This window comes from Chlorocebus sabaeus, chromosome X (genome assembly GCF_047675955.1).
Source record: "Chlorocebus sabaeus isolate Y175 chromosome X, mChlSab1.0.hap1, whole genome shotgun sequence".
In the NCBI taxonomy this organism is placed as follows: Eukaryota; Metazoa; Chordata; class Mammalia; order Primates; family Cercopithecidae; genus Chlorocebus; species Chlorocebus sabaeus.
In genome coordinates, this window is record NC_132933.1 from 26,245,979 (window position 1) to 26,264,819 (window position 18,841).

An 18,841-nucleotide genomic window follows, 5' to 3' on the forward strand; every position below is an offset into this window, starting at 1 on the left:
TAATCCTTTGGATGAGACTTTCATTGTCTTCCAATGAGTGTAGTTTCTATTTTATTGTCTTCCAATGAAGGTAGTTCCTGTTTTATTTTCTTCCAATGAGCATAGTTCCTAATTCTTTCATGATTTTAAGTTCAGTGAAACAGAGGATTCTTCAGAATAGAGAAAAAGATTTCTTGGTTGTTTTGGTTAAACACAATTTTTACCTTCTGGCTACTCGTTATTTTCCAGATTAAGATGGATTCATTAAAGTCTTATCACATTTGTTTGTATTAACTAAAACATTAGTTAACAAAATCAAATCTATTCAATCATATCAAATTGACTGTCTTGTTTTCTTGTTGTGTTACATAAAATTATGAAGGTAATGCACACAAATTTCTTGACATAGGACCTTACATACACAGTAAGCACTTAAAAATTTACTTATTCCTTTTTTTGTCTTGTATTTTATTGTTTTATTTATTTTTATTATTCTATTATTTATTTATTATTTATTTTTTATTCTGAGACAGGGTCTCACGCTGTCACCCAGGCTGGAGTGCAGTGGCATGATCATGGCTCACAGTAGCCTGGAAATCCTGGGCTCAAGTGACCCTCCCACCTCAGCCTTCTGAGTAGCTGGGACTACAGGTGCATGTTATTACACTCAGCAAATTTTTGTATCTTTTGTAGAGACGGGGTTTTGCCATGGTGCCCAGGCTAGTCTCAAACTCATGGGCTCAGGCGATCCTCCTGTCTTGGACTCTCAAAGTGCTGGAATTATAAGCACAAGACAACTGGCCTGGCCATGTTTATTTTTAGTTGCATTTATTTTACATCTGTCTTGGTGTATTGGATTTTTTGTTTACGATTTTCTTGAACACATTTTATAAACTAAAGAGATTAATATAAATGTAAAGTTATTAATACTGAATTACTATCACTAAAATATATGTGCATATTTGCCTGATATTCTCATGCTATCAAATATATTTTTATCATAATATGTTGCTCTCTAACAGCAGTGGATTCAGAACAAGAGGAGTTTGTGCTCTTTTTATTTGGCTATTTGCCAATTGGATCTTTCAAAGTGTTTCTTTCCTTTGGACAATGAAATTAGTTTAAATATTATTATATATACACAAAAAGATTTTTAGTTAATTGTTCTGCATAGATTCAGGGTTTATGTAGTATTCTGTATCCATATTAGATTGAAATGCATAGAGAGTTTTTGGTGTTGGCTATTACATTTAGTTTGTTAAAATCTTGCTGATTTCTTTCTGTATTGTTGAGACGGAAGTCTTTTTAGTGATTGCCTCACAATTTTCCTTGCTGATGGCCCCCGTCAGACAGACTCTGAGCTAATTAGCAGAGCTTTGATCTTCACTGCTCCTTTCCTCAAATTCTCTGCAGGAAGGAAATGTAGGAATACTTTGTAAAATTTGACTACATAAGGAATAATGATATGATAACAATAAAGATGCTATAGCAGCGGTGTCCAATCATTTGCCTTCCCTGGGCCACATTGGAAGAAGAATTTTCTTGGGCCACACATAAAATATGCTAATGATAGCTGATGAACTAAAAAAACAATTCACAAAAAAATCTAATAATGTTTTAAGGAAGTTTATGAATTTGTGTTGGGCTGCATTCATAGCTGTCCTGGGCCACAGGCAGCCCACGGGCCACAGGTCAGACAAGTTTGTGCTGCAGAGATTTGAATAGATTTGAGATATAACACACCAATCTATAAATCCATAACTGGTGAAAAGACAACCATCATAAAGGCAGAGGGTATGATACCCATGATGCCAAACAACTGATTGGACTTACCAAAGGTTTTTTCATCCAGCACACAAAATGATAGTGCTCCGTGAGCCATTGAGACAAAGCCTGTTTGAACTGGCCCTAGCTTATATTCTGCCTGTGTCTTTAAGAGCTGAATGTTTTAAGCCTCAAAATTTTCTCATCTACAGATGAGAAATTAGGGTAATCGTAATAATACATCATCGGGATTTTAAAAGTGTGATATGATAATTATAGAACACAAAAAGGCGTTGTCCTGTGTTACATAAAATTATAAAGTTAATGCATACAAATTTCTTGGCATTGTACTTTGCATACACAGTAAGTACTTAAGTAGTATTCGCTGTTATTGTCGTCATGCTGCTTCTGTTGCTGTGTGATTGTTGAAATTTTTATTTTAGTGAAATATTTCCATATGAGAAGTACCGGACATTTACAACGTAGTTACAGTGACTGTGTGTCCTCATCCAGTCTGACTGTTTGATTGTAAACCAAATAAAACATTGAAAAGTTTATGACAAACATTAGATGTAGACCACAATGTTAAGCCATGTTGTAGCTACCTGCAGTCTCAGGATAAGATAGTCCGAGTTTGGTGAGCATAGAGATAGCTCATTGACTTGCAATTTACTTTCACCTGGAGAAAGCACCAACACTATGGTTATGATGTCACAATTGCAGATTCATGCTTTGATGTATTTCTCCTGATTTTCTATTTGACATTAAGAGACAAGACAGTGACTCTTTGGATCCCATCTCATATCTATACCGAATTAACCAACTCACAGCTCAGATAGTACTGAAGAGAGGATCTTGCAATACATTTTCTGCATAAGAATGGCACTGTATTATTCAATTAGCTGAGCAATATTTCCAGGATCAGAATTCCACCCAAACTACTTTTGCTTAGTACAGACCCCAGTTAGCACACTTGTTGAGTCTTCTTTCTTACTACTAACGTGAAAACTCATGAATTTTTTTTGAAACATTTTAATTAAAATCTCCAGAAGGGAATTATATTTGTGATCTGACATGTTAGTAGGTTTTTAAAAATTGTTTATTTCAAACATTCTTTCAATGCACCTTAATTTATATAGTATTATGTAAAATCTTTCCTCTTTTAAGAATTTTCCTCTAAGACATACGGCTCATTATATTTTCAATATCACATGCTATGTGGAATAATATAAGTGATTATATGCAATAAGAGACAATTATGAAATGCTCCTGAATCTAGATAATTTTCAGGGTCTTTTATATGATACCTACACACAGTTTTAGATCTGTCATTTAGCTCTGAGTGCCTTTTTGGAGAAAGTGGTTATCAGAGAATCCCTAAATAACCTTCTATCATTTCGTCTGAAGAAGTATTTTTTTAAAATGAAGTATTTTATGAAGCTATGTAATAAGGTGAAAAGCCTCCATAAATTCAGTAACATTAATACAGTCAAAAATTACAATACTTCCGTTACTGTCAGGAGCCACTCGGAAAATATAAATTTATCTCTCTGACAATCCCTTTATAGGAAAAGGCAGTTTTCATTTGAGGTATTTGCTGACAAGACTGCAACTTTATTATTACAAAACATGCCTTTTAACCTTAGGCCCCATATTTTGGCAGCTGCACAAAATGCAGAAGAGTTTATAGCTGCCTTTACCTATTGTATTGAGACAGTTCTCAAGCACATCTGAGTGCCCAGTGTGTACACCAAATACTGTACTAGACTCGGTGAGAAGCTACCAGAGAATTTATAGGCATGATCCTTGGCCTTGAGAAGTTTACAGTCTAGTTGGGAAAAGAGGATGCAGTCCTACAGAATAATTTGAAGAAAAATACCTAGCAATATTCTGAAAAGTGAAAAACAAAGAGAAACAAAATGCAAATTGTCTTTGTAGAGAAACATATGCGTTAATTTTGCAATGATAAGGTTAGCTCTTTTTGTGCGCTTTTAGGTATGAAATTCTGTGTCTATTTCACTCTAACCTTTCTGATTTATACAGGAGATCATACAGGAAGCTCCATAATGAACCAGAAAATGTGGGATATAATAAGTCATCTTGACATCAGTTCATACCACTTCTGCTCTGCAGCATCTTTCATCTTAGAAGTCCTTTTTCAAAGCCTAAGGCTAGGCTAGGCCTGCCTCTCAACTAGTGCACATATTTTACCTTGTTTCTCTCTAAAAACTGGACAATGGTGAAATCTATAAATTTTGCTTCTGTTTTTCATATTCACTGTATTCCTCCTGAAGCCTTCTAGCCAAATTAGATTTAAAATTATGAGAAAATGCTTTCCGAGCCTGGCTTTCCATGGTAGAGGTCAAATATTTATTTAATACAAGTGCTATTGAGAAATAAGAATCTCTTTCTTCTGTGTTTTATAAAATAAGTCTCTCTTGAGACCAAGGCATTTTGTTTTGTTATTATTTTGTTTTTGCAATATATTGTATGTATTAAACTGGCAGAATAGCCTTTTGTTAGATAGGAAGTTGGAATATTCCTAATAAATAATCATTGGCACTCCAACCTTACACATTTTACTTTCAGTTCTATTTGGACTAAATGCTACATATTTCCACTCTTCTATTTTGTAAACATTTTTCAGAATTCTGTGGTTGTCTCCCATTTCCTTCATGCATATTCTCTCCCATCAGATGGAAAGACTCACTCATCACAAACCAGTTATAGCTTTGTGACTATAGCATGTCTATATGAAGCTGAAAAGCAGCACCCTGTAGTTCAGATTTTGCTATGGAATCAATGAGTCTAAACACTGTTGCTCAAAGTGTTCTCTTTGAAGTCTTCGAACCAACTGCATTAGAATCAACTGGGGAACTCATTTAGAGATACACATTTCTGGACTCTACCTCAGGCCTAACGAATCAGAATCACTGTAGACTCTGCTTTTGTTTATATTATTACACTTTTTCTAGAATGCTCTTTCTCTCTGCATAAATTCTGTCCATCTATTAAGGCTCAGCTCAGATATAGCCTATTCTATGAAGCCACTTCCTTTTGACACATGTGACCTTCTCTGAAATTGTGGCACAAGATGACAGGGGGCATTAGATCTGGGGTACACAGGATGTTTGGGGGAAATGGGATAGGTCATCCGGGAGAAATGTGATAGGAAGCATCTAAGATTTGCACTTATATTTGTACTTGTATTTAGAAACCTGAGCTGAAAATGCTACAAATAATGAAGTAATCATCAACATGACATCTGTGTTTAAAGGGGGTCTGGTGACACAATTTTGCAATAAAAACCTATGTTAAAAGTGGGATAAAATGGCAAGTGTTCTAGGCAAAAACATGTTCAATAGAAGAGATGGAAGTCGTGGTATAGTCTTTGAAAGGAGACAGATAACATCCTAATTAAGCATGCAAATTTATGAGAATATTTTACATTAGATTCATGTTAGAACAATGGAGTAAGGTATAAAAACAGAAAACTGACAGAGATATTGAAAGTAAAGTCATAGATAAAACTATTATTAAATAGCAGAGCTGGGGTATTGACCTAGGTGGGCCTAACTTCAAAGCCTATGCTCTGAACCTCTTAATTGCATCTTTGTCCAAACTGTGTTTTTACCCTGGGATGTTCTTCCCCTCTGTGTTTACTGTAGAAACCCTGTCCCATATTCTGCATTGCAGTGCCCTTCCAGGCTGCTAGGGCCACCCCACTCTGACAGTAACACTGATTTCTAACTCTGTTCCACCACTTTCATTTGAAGAGCATGGAGGTGCACTTTGCTGGCCTCTTTTGCTGAAATAGTTGTCTTGAGGTTGAAAATACCAAGGACTAGTTCACTTTCCTTAGGAGACCAGGGCCACAGGAGGAGCTGTCCAGCAAAAAAGGAGGTCTGAGGACCATCTATATCAGCATTATTTGTTTGAAAGGCATATTTCCTGGCCTTACCCCATATATCTTGAATCAGAATCTTTAGCTTGGAACACGGGAATTTTCATTTTTAACAGTTACCCCAGGTAATTCTGATATATAATGGAATTTGAGAATCAGTAATTCTAGTTATTCCAGAAAGCTGACCAACATGCTAAGTCCTAGTTCATCTCAAATGTTTCCATTTCACTGAGACAGGCCAGAAGACTAATTTTCAGTTTATTTTCTATAGCATTAAAAAGCAAAGGTGTGAACAATGCTTATTTCATCTGGGGCAAACATCTCTAAACAACACCTGACATCTCACCTCTGCTTGGCCGTCCCACTTGTGGATCGTTAGTTACAACAGTTTTAGAAAGAATTATTAGGAAAGACAACTTTAAAAAATGCAGAAAATCAGCTAAAACATTAGCTGAATGGAGAATTTAAGCTTATTTCCTAATCATATTTCACAGGGAAAGAGTCAGCTGATGAATTTTAAAATTGCAATAAGCTAGATTTTTGCTGTACTCTAAGAACATAAACTTAGTTGTTTGCAGTGTGTAAATATTCTTCCAATTCCTTTGACAACATCTAAAGAAACAAATAACTCTTGTTTTAGAAATAAGGGAGAAAATTACTAATTTTAAAATGATAATGGATTAAATAACTGTTGTCAACAAAAGTCCCTTGATTCCTGGAACCATGATTCAGAAGCCTCCTGCTGTTTCTTTTTGAGGAAATGTGATTCATTTTTCATTGAGCTGCCAACTCTCTCCATGAAATTTATGCATTGATACTAGGACATTAACAAACATAAGAATAAAACCAATGTATATGTCATTTACGAAGGAAATTATGTTATGGATTTTTTAAATTTAATTTTACCTCCTGAAAAAGTAGTGTCAGACTCCTCACAGAGACAAGGGTGTTGGGGAGAGGGATTAGTGATTGTGTACTGGAAACATATTTCTGCATTTGAAACAGTGAAAATTCTTCTTAATGTTATTATGGCTCACATGTTCCTACAATTTATCCTTTTTCCAAAGACATTGTTTCTGTTCTCAATTTACATTGCATTTCCCTTATCAGTATTCCTTTCTCAGAAATGCAGAATGAGTGTTTCTAGTTTCTACTCTGGCATTTGTTCTGAGCAAAGGGTTGTATTTCCTATATCTCACATACCTTTTTCAAAGCTCCCTTGTAAATAACTCTTCGATAATAGTAACTTTTATTCAATAATAACAATTATTGAATATCTACTAGACATGTGTGATAATACATTATTGCTAATGCTTACAAACATTCTGCTGATAGCACTATTACCTTTTGTAGTGTGTTGTTATATTGATGGCTCCCAAGAAACCATGCCTCCTAGAATATGTTGCCATGTGTGCTCCCTTCCTACTCTGAGCTTGGCAACATGACTCACTTTGTCCAATGGGACATCAGCAAATGTGATGCAAGCATAGGTTTGACGAGCACAGGTAACTGACTCCAAAGCTGATACTGCTCATCGCATGACGGTTGATAAGTCGAGGGACAAGGTGTTGGAGCAAGGAATGTGACTTTATTTCACATATCCAGCAAACAGAGAAGATGGCAGATTAATGTGCTAAAGGCATGTTAAAAGACATGAGTCTCAAGTTTCCTTTTTATTGTGGAAGGAGAACAAGTAGGGTATTGAGATTAGCAGGTGATTGGTGACCACAGACATCTGGGCATCAGCAGGAGACCTAGGAGTTGTCAAAACTTTTTTGTCCTTGGTCAGGTTACAGTGCTCCTGCAAATCTTTAACACAACATTGATATTTGTGTTTAAACCCTCCTTATCCTCTCAGGGATTAGTTTGGGGAAGGGACTATTATTATCCTTGCTTTAAAGTTAAAATATAAACTAAATTCCTCCCATAGTTAGCTTGGCCCGCGTGCATGAATAAGCAAAGGCAGCTTGTGAGGTTAGAAACAAGACGGAGTCAGCTATGCTAGATTTCTCTCACTGTTACACATATCTAGTCTTGTACTTTTGAAACTCTTCTTCTTGAGACTAAACTGTTATATTGTAAGGGAGAATAGGCCATTTTGCTTGAAAGAGGGAGACTACCTAGAGAGATTCTAGAAGATGAAACAGTATGTAGAAGGAAAGGTCAGGTAAATTGGAGCCCTAGTCAACTCCCAGATCAACTCAGCTTCTTGGGTAATTTCAGCCAATAACATGTGGAGCAGAAGTACAACCTTGTCAAACAAAGGAATTATGAGAAATAATAAATTGCTACTGTTTTAGGACACTAATCTTGGGGTGACTTATTTCACAGTGATAGATCATTGAAGATTTTATAGATGAGGAATTTTATGCACCAAAGATATTAAGCAAATCGTTCAAGATCCTACAGTTACTACATGGCTTTGTGGTAGTCAAGACATAAGATTGTCCCTAATGATACTCACCTCATGTTATGCATATTCCTGTGAATTGTGCTATCACATGTAATGTAACTGACCAGTGTAATTAATCCAATATTTCCGAAATTGCGATTTGTGATTTCTGAATTTGATTTATAAAACACATCACAGCTTCTGCTTTCTCTCTTGGATAACTTGCTCCAGGGGAAACCAGCTGCCATATTGTGAGGACTCTCAGTAGCCCCGTGGGGAGGCCCATAAGAGAAGGAATTGAGGTCTCTTGCAAATAATCAGCATTAATAGTCCAGCAGTTTAAGTGAGCCCCAACCACTCCTTCAGACTGCAGACCTAGCTGACAACTAGTTTGAAATCTTAGGAAAGAATCTAAGCCAAAAACTACTCAACAAGGATACTCCTGAATTTATGAATAATGTGGAGACTTACAATGAAAAGTACTTATGGTTTAAATCTGTGAAAGTGTTTATTACATAGCAATAGATAACTAGATTACCACCCCTACACATTTTTTTTTACTGCACAATGCCACCTACAAGCAGCAGCCTTGTATACTGATCTGTTAACAGTCAATGTTTAACAGATTTTCAAGTTCAGTCTTGAATTCATGATCAAACCAATGTAGAATAAAGATTTCTTAATTGTCTAAGGTCAAGAAAATCCATTATCACTTCAATAAATTTGATTTATTGCTTTCTTTAGTAAAATGAGGCATTCAATATTCTGGACAATTGAGTAGTACTCCAATATTATATTTTCTCAAATTTTGCATGAATGAGGATTCAACAAAAATACACAAATGCACATGTATCTTGTTACAACAAGTTAGCCTTTTATTAGATTCATTATTAATATTTTGCATAGATATATATGTGCTCTGAATTTCAAATTAATTTTGGTATTAGAATTTTTCATATAGCATTTACAAGTTAGTCTTTTTTGAAGATATAGACATATCCTGAATGTCTAATTCAATTATTGAATTTACAGAACTGAGATTTCTAATATTCAGATGAATATAATAATTCTTACACTTAAGGAAGATACCTTGATAAATCTCCATTGACTTCATTGAATGTGTAACTCTGAATTAGTGTCAAATATTCTGATATTACAAATGAAAATGAGATTATTCCCATCTAGGATCCTAAAATGAACTCCTTTAAAGTAGCATGTGTATAGTATTGAGTGGCTCATATACAAAATCCCAGAGCATGTGTAATTTCAATACATTCACTTTGAAGGACTTCCTAGTAATTATTTATACTAAAAACACACTTATTAAGCTTCAGTGCACTTTTCAGGAACTAACTAGTCAATTATTTTAGTGCCCGTTAGATAAAATAATAATATATAAAAATAAGATCCTGCCCTGTCTCATGTAATAATACATTAGGATTTGGTAATTAAGTGCTGCACCTCTGGAATTGAATAGAAATATGTTTTTAATCACATTTACAGCACTTACTCTAGCCCTGTGACCTTTAATAAGCAAATAATTCTCTCCAAACATCAAAATTATATCATCTGTACAACAAATAGTAATAGCAACCTCATAAGGTAATTTTGATAACTAAATGAATAAATGTAATGATTCATAGGATTAATTAATGGAAGGAAAATAGTATACTATATCTGACACAGAGTAAGCACTCAGTAAATGTTATTATTATTATTATTTATTATTATTTTATGGCAATAATACTTTGTTTTTGCCAAAAGTTTCTGAAATAGTCTCAGCTCATATTCATTTTGATGAGGCAAAATTGATGTGATTATATGAATATTTATCTTGTATCTTGCCTGAACTATGCATTGAACAAACGTTGAATTAGAAGTTAGTAAAATAATCTTGGGCACTAAAGAGAGAAGAGCCACAGAGCAATGAAAAACTTGCATTATTTTGCCTGTTTTATGCCATTGGTAAAATAATGTTAGTTTTTAATTGCATTGTGACTCTTCTCTCTTTAATGTCATTTTCTTCCTTTCTGAATCACCTCAAAAATTGACTTATAATTAAAACTAAAAATAAGGTGTAAAAAACTACAACTGAAAAAATGGTTAAGATGGTAAAAAAGAAAAAGGACCTATTGTTTCTCTTAGAAAGATTAGTAGATGCTTGCCTTTCTGAAAAAAAAAAAAATACATTATTTTTCAATATTATTTTATTGTTGTATTTGCAAATCTAGAATTGATATTTGAAGATAATAGTCCAACTACTTACCTTTTTCAGGTACTTTATTTCAAATTAGAATTTACCAATTTTGTTTTGTGATTAAATTAATTATATTACAACATGGGTTACTTTATCCATACTAATCGCTGCTGGAGTGTATTGTTTTGAAGTCAGATTGCTTTTATCACACCCTTTTATCATATAAATTGAAGAGATAATGTTGAAATCTGTGTATTAAAATACATTTCAATGAACCATCAACAAATCTTTACATAAGTAATTATGCATTTTAAAACCATGACAGAAAAGTAATCTTGTTGCTCAGGAAAGTGATGTAATTAGAACATTCGTGCAAATTAGAATGCAAGAATCTTATGATAACCATGAAATTAACTTTTAAACAATGGAAATTTATAGTCTGTCCTTTTAGTGGAAAAATAGAAAAAGTGAAATCTAACAAAGAATGCAATCAGTATAAGACTAAGGACTAAATTGTAGAAGTATAATAAGAACTAACAGTAAACTTTACTGCACAGCTTGTAATTAAAAAATTTCATAAACAGCCCATATCATGAAATAATACAACAGATGGATGATATTGAAATTCATTTTAAAATGACATTATTGAATCTGATGAAATTTGGAGCATTGCTATTCTTAGTGGGAATTGATTATCCCAGGTTGTGGTGGAGGCCTTAATATTTAGGATAGGTACTAGTTGATTTCATAATAACTGAAATAATTTCCAAATAATTGAAATAAAGAGATTAAATTTACACACAATTTATGCTGAACTTATAATCAATAAACAATGTATTACTTAAGAAAAACTAATTATAGATATATAATATTTAGCAAATATGTGTGTATATATATATACAATTATAATGCCGAATGTCTTAAATTAACAACTGAGATCAAAGAAGTGCCCATCTATCTTCTCTTTTAAATTGTGAGTAGTTATGATTTTGTCACACAAACTCATCCTTTTCAACTTTTCTTAATCATAATATATCATGATTTTTTAATCTGTAACTTTTCTAGAGAGAACTACAATGTTATAAAAATTATACAGCAGTTTTGTGAAGTAGACTAAGGTAAAGTAGGATCACAAATCTCATTTCTAATTATAACTTACTTTGCATAATTAAATGTCTGTTGATTAAACAAATAGATACTAGGTTTAATAGTGTACAGTATATAGTAAATGCAATAAGTTATTATCACAATTGTGAAAGTCAGTTATCTCTTTAACATTCAAAATTCTCTATTAATTTAAAACGAAATGCTAATTTGCGATACTAAGTTTGAAGTGACTAGTTTCATTTGAAAGAATAAGTAGATATTTGCTGTATGTCTCCTGTTTTCACATAAAGAATTTTTCTTTATAACTTCTTCAACTAACTTATTTTTATTGTGTTTTATTTAATTCTTATTATGGATAAGAATCATATCTTACTATAAATTGTGGAGACTTTCCACCAAATTACATTTCTATTTACCAAATATTTTTATTATTTCAAGAGGGGTTTATTTCAGGCCATCTGAAATCCTCAAATTAGATACCTTCCTCTTTCTGTTTAACAGTGCTTTGTAAAAAGAAATAAGTCTTTTACACATGGAAAAGTCTCAGGTAACTCCCTTTTTTACTGAAGCAAATGAAAGTAAAACTTGTTGTCCATTGGAACATCACACACTGGGGCCTATCATGGGGAGGGGGGAGGAGGGAGGGATTGTATTGGGAGTTATACCTGATGTAAATGACGAGTTGAGGGGTGCTGATGAGTTGATGGGTGCAGCACACCAACATGGCACAAGTATACATATGTAACAAATCTGCACGTTATGCACATGTATCCTAGAACTTAAAGTATAATAATAATAATAAATAAATACATTTAAAAAAATTAAAAAAAAAAGAAAATCTGAAAGTGTTCAGTTATTGCAAAAGTAATGGCTTATTTATTGGACAGGGATAATGAATCAAGATTCAGTGAAACATGTTTATATCAATAACTATGTTAAAACACTCTGATTAACCATGATTCTGACAATAAAAACCAATTACTTGCAAGTTGGGTCCCATCTAATTCCAGAACCAGTAATAACCAAATATAGCAAGATATTAATAACTGTAGCCTATCAGTATTTGTTTTGATACCACAACTCTGTAACATATATCTAATGTCCTTGGATTGACCAGAGTCATGTATACAGATGAGAAGAATCAATCTTCAGTGCACTTACAAATTCTATTTACTTAGCTTTCTTAGAGTCTCATCTTTACTGTGATCTTTTCTGCATTGTTTATCTCTAAATGCAGAGCATGGGAAAGAACTAATCTCATAAGAGCAAATCTGATATAACAGGTCACGTTTCTCCACATAAACGGGTAATACTGTTAGGAGAATATGTTCATAGACTGTGAACTTGAAATTTACATAAAACTATTGAGAAGAGTGGAGAAAAATAATTAATACATTAATGAGTACTGACGTCCCTTCACAATTTGTTGCAGCAGTAATATGAAGCAGCATCTGAAAGATTTATATGACATCTCTAAAATGTTCTAATCCTGTGGTTCTCAAAATTTTTCTTTCATAAGAATCACCTGAGGAACCTGTTTCACATCCAAGGGTAAAGATTTTGAAGTTGAGCCCTAAAAATTCCCTAATCTTATCTGAGGAATTTCAACTCAAACCATCAGATAAAATCTTCTCAGTTCTTATCTCATCCAGTGACAGAAACATAATTTGTGTCTGAATATTGTAGAGATAGCATCAAACCTACAATGCCAGACCTTGCTAGATTTTTATTCTGTGCTTATCAATTTCTCCTGGATTTTAAATTTTATCTAGAAGAATTTGCCTTGAATTTTAACATAATATAATGAGTTGTTCATTTTAAAAAATAGTTTGGAAGGAGGGGCCAAGATGGCCGACCAGAAACAGCTGTGGTCAGAGGCTCCTACCGAGAAGAATGAAATGGTGAGTGAATTATGTACTAGTTACTGAGGTACCCAAATTCTCTCATTGGGACTGACTAGATGGTTGGCATGATCCAAGGAGAGTGAGACAAAGCAGGGTGGAGTTACAACCCACCCAGGAGACACTTGGGGTAAGAAGAACTCCCACCCCCAGCCAAGGGCAGTAGTGAGTGATTGTGCTACCCCACAATGAACGGGTGGAGGGAAATTTACCAAGCAAATAGAAAGCAGAAAAAAGCAAAGGTTGCAATCCTAGTTTCTGACAAAAAGGACTTTAAACCAACAAAGATCAAGACATACAAACAAGGGCATCACATAATGATAAAGTGCTCAATTCAACAAGAAGAGCTAACTATCCTAAATATAAATGCACACCATACAGGAACACCCAGATTCATAAAACAAATTCCTGGAGACCTACAAAGAGACTTACACTCCCACACAATAATAGTGGGAGACTTTAGCAGCCCACTGTCTATGTTAGACAGATCATAGAGACAGAAAGTTAACAAAGATATTCAGGACTTGAACTTAGCACTGGATCAAGTGGACCTGATAGATATCTACAGAACTATCTACCCCAAAACAACAGAGTATACATTCTTCTTGGAGCCACATGACACTTACTTTAAAATTGAATCATGTGATTGGAAGTAAAACCTGCCTCAAAAAATGCAAAAGAATTGAAATCATAGCAGTCAATCAGACCACGGCACAATTGGATTGGATTGGAGCTCAAGATTCTGAAACTCACTCCACATATGTAGTTCCACATAACTATATGGCAATTGAACAATGTACTGCTTAATGACTCCTGGGTAAATAATGAAGTAAAGGTAGAAATCAAGAAGTTCTTTGAAACCAAAGAGAAAAAAGAGACTATGTACCAGAATCTCTGGGATGCAGTTAAAGCAGTGTTAAGGGGAAAATTATCATTAAATGTCTACATCAAAAAGCTGGAAAGATTTCAAATCGGCATCCTGTCATCACAACTAAAAGAACTAGAGAACTTAGAGCAAACAAGCCTCAAAACTAGCAAAAGACAAGACGTAAACAAGATCAGAGCGAAACTGAAGAAGAAAGAGACATGAAAATTTTAGGGGAAAAAGTTAATAAAATAGACCACTAGCTACACTAATAAAGAGAAAAAAAGAGAAGAATCAAATAGATACAATAAAAAATTATAAAGGAGATATCAACACTAATCCCACAGAAACACAAACAACTATCAGAAAATACTACAAACACCTCTATGTAAATAAACAAGAAAATCTGGAAGAAATGGACAAATTCATGGACACATACACCCTCCAAAGACTGAACCAGGAAGAAGTTGAGTCCCTGAATAGACCAGTAACATGTTCTGAGATTGAGGCAGTAATAAATAGCCTACCAACCAAAAAGAAGCCCTGGACCAGACAGAATTACAGCTGTATTCTACCAGAGGTACAAAGAGGAACTGGTACCATTTCTTTGAAACTATTTCAAACAATTGAAAAGGAGGGACTCCTCCATAACTCATTTATGAGGCCAGCGTCATCCTGATACCAAAACCTGGCAGAGATACAACAAAAAAAGAAAACTTTCTGGCCAATATTCCTGATGAGCATTAATGCAAAAATCCTCAATAAAATATTGGTAAACTGAATCCAGCAGCATATCAAGAAGCTTATCCACCATGATCAAATTGGCTTCATCCCCAGGATACAAGGCTGGATCAACATATGGTAATTAATAAACATAATTAATCACATAAACAGAACTTAAGACAAAAACTTCATGATTATCTCAATAGATGCAGAAAAGGCCTTAAATAAAATTCCACATACCTTCATATTAAAAACTCTCAAAAAACTAGGTATTAATGGATTATACTTCAAAATAATAAGAGACATTTATGACAAACCCACAGCCAATATCATACTGAAAGGCCAAAAACTGGAAGCATTTTCCTTGAAAACTGGTGCAAGATAAGGGTGCTCTATCTTACGACTCCTATCAAACATAGTATTGGAAGTTCTGGTTAGGGTAATCAGGCAAGAGAAGGAAATAAAGCGTATTCAAATAGGAAGCGAAAAAGTCAAACTGTCTCTTTTTGCAAGATGAGATGATCCTGTATCTAGAACATCTCAGCTGAAAAGCTTCTTAAGCTGCTAAGCAACTTCTGCAAATTCTCAGTATACAAAGTTAATGTGCAAAAATCGCTAGCATTCCTATACACCACCACCAAGCAAGCAGAGAGCCAAATCATGAATGAACTTCCATTCACAATTGCTATAAAGAGAATTAAATACCTAGGAATACGGCTAACAAGGAAAGTGAAGGAGCTCTTCAAGGAGAACTATGACCACTGCTCAAGGAAGTCAGAGAAGACACAACCAAATGGAAAAACATTCCATGCTTATGGATAGGAAGAGTCAATATCATGAAAATGGCCATACTGCCCAAAGTAATTTATAGATTCAATGCTATTCTCATTAAACTACCATTGACATTCTTCACAGAATTAGAAAAAAAAACTAGTTTAAAATTCATATGGAACCAAAAAACAGAGCCTGTATAGATGAGACAATCCTAAGCAAAATGAACAAAGCTGGAGGCAACACGCTACCCGACTTCAAACTATACTACAGGGCTACTGTAATGAAAACAGCATGGTACTGGTACAAAAACAGACACATAAACCAATGGAACAGAATAGAGATCTCAAAAATTAGACTGCGTATCTACAACCATCTGATCTTCAACAAACCTGACAAAAACAATCAATGGGGAAGAGATAGCCTATTTAATAAATTGTGCTGGGAGAACTGGCTAGTCATATGCAGGAAATTGAAACTGGAGCTCTTCCTTGTACCTTATACAAAAATAACTCAAGATGAATTAAAAACTTAAAACCCACAACTATAAAAACCCTAGAAAAAAATCTAGGCAATACCGTTCAGGACATAAGCGTGGATAAAGATTTCATGACAAAAACGTCAAAAGCCATTGCAACAAAAGCAAACATTGACAAATGTAATCTCATTAAACTAAAGAGCTTCTGCACAGCAAAAGAAACAATCATCAGAGTGAACAACCTACAGAATGGGAGAAAATTTTTGCAATTTTTCCATATGACAAAGGCCTAATATCCAGAGTCTACAAGGTGCTTAAATAAATTTACAAAAAAAAAAAAAAACCATTATAAAGTGGACAAAGGACATGAGCAGACACTTCTCAAAGTAAGACATATATGCAGCCAACAAACATATTTTTGAAACCTCAATTAGAGGAATGCAAATTAAAACCACAATGAGATATCATGTCATGTTTGTCAGAATGGCAATTATTAAAAAGTCCAGAAACAGATGCTGGTAAAGCTGTGGAGAAATAGGAACACTTTTACACTGTTGGTGGGAGTGTAAATTAGTTCAACAATTTGCAAGACAGTGTGGGAATTCCTAAAAGATCTAGCGCCAGAAATACAATTTGACCTAGCAATTCAATTACTGGATGTATACCAAAAAGAATATAAATCATTCTATTTTAAAGGTATATGAATGTGTACATTCATTGCAACACTATTCACAATAGCAAAAACATGGTATCAATCCAAATGCTCATCAATGATAGACCTGATAAAGAAAATGTGGTACATATACACCATGGGATACTAGGCAGCCATAAAAAGGAACAAGATCATGTCCTTTGCAGGGACATGGATGGAACTAGAAGCAATTATTCTCAGCAAACAAATGCAGCAACAAAAAACAAACACTGCATGTTCTCAGTTATAAGTGGGATCTGAACAATGAGAAAACAAGGGCACAGGGAGAGGAGCAACACATGCTGGGGCCTGCTGGGAGGTGGTGGGGGGAGGGAGAGCATCATGAAAAATAGCTAATGCATGCTGGGCTTAATACCTAGGTGATGGGTTGGTAGGTGCAACAAGTCAACATGGCACACATTTACCTGTGTAACAAACCTGTACATCCTGCACATGTATTCCAGAACTTAAAGTAAAATTATATTTCAGAAAATAATTTGAGGAGAATCCTCTATTAATCACTATTTTATTTTATTTTATTTCTTCATCTTTCATTCTTTACTGGCCTTTAAAAGTAAGTAAGATGAATGTTTTAAAGTATCAAGAATTTGTTTTTTTAAGAATTTTGGAGTTATCTTTAGTCATCTTTATATTTGAACTAAATAAGTTTTTTAATTATTTTACACAAGTTTAACATCCAAGTTGGTAATGACTGTTACTAGATAAAAATTTTATTTTGTGTATTATTAACCCAAGATAATAGCAGTTGTAATTACAACACCCTGAAGTTTATTAAATGATCTGACTTACTCTACTTCAAATTAAATTTACATGCAGTATTTCTTTGCCTTGGAGAAATGTTGTAAGTTTATTTTATGTTAGTTTTGGCCAGAGATCATTGATTACTTTATAGGAGATGCTTGTTAAGAAATTGCAGTGTAGTCTACATGTACATTTGCAGTTTTTTTTTACCTGGAACAGAGCTATGGGGAAAAATGCCTCAACAAGCAAGCAAAATAAAATGTAGTCACAGCATTTCCATTTTTGTTTTATTATTCCACATTAGTTTAACAGTGGTGCTTTCACACATTGCCCTGTGACAGTCTTCAGTTGTATGGTTATTTCTTACTTAAAATCCAATTTTCTTCCTAGAGTAGTGAAAGCTGAACTTTTTAAAACAGGCAATTTAATTATATAAGCAAGTGGAAAAATTGGTTGGCAACACACTGTCTTTTTGAGAATATTTACTACAAAAGCAGTGGCAAAAGCACTACAATATGCGTTTACTTTTGAAATCTTCATCAGTTAATACTCCCTGATTCCAGGAAAGGTAACAATTATCATTATCATTTGCTGAGCTGATATATAGTACAAGATACTTTACATGTATTATTTCTAAACCTCACAACAACTTTGCAAATCTGGCGTTAACATTCCAATTTTAAAGATAAGAAAACAAGAACACAAATTAATTTGCTTAAGGTCATAGTTCTAAAAAATACTAACGCCAGGATTCAAACTCAGTTCTGTTGAATCCAAGTCCTCATTGCATTCCACTATCTACACGTTTTCTCTGTAATTATCCTTCTGCTTACAACCATGCCATTCCTCTACAGTTGCTAAAAGGCAATTCCTTTTCTTCCACTTTTCTTAAATATAGTGGCCAGGGAAATGTGCAGGGCATTAAGTTACAATGTTTGCTTCCTCAAAGGGCAGGATACCATCAGAATGTTATCACTGCCATAGCCTATTCAATTTTTCACCATTGTTCAGTTCCTCTTATCAATTTTCCAGCTTTAAAATAAAAATAATCTGTCAGGCAGTTTTCTTCTTACAGTGTCAAATGTTATTTTCTCTCATCTCCTCAGGCTGCAACTAAGTGTATGGGGTAGAAATCCTCCAAACACAGAAACAATTGACTGAAAGAGTTTTCATTTTTAGCTACAGATTCTACTTGGTATTTTTCACTTTTATTTTGTGAGTTTACTTTGCTTTATCACAAAGCTCACAGGAAAAATTTGGGTAGTAGAGAAGTTCTTCTGTTATCCCGCATCGCCATAGAGGAAAGT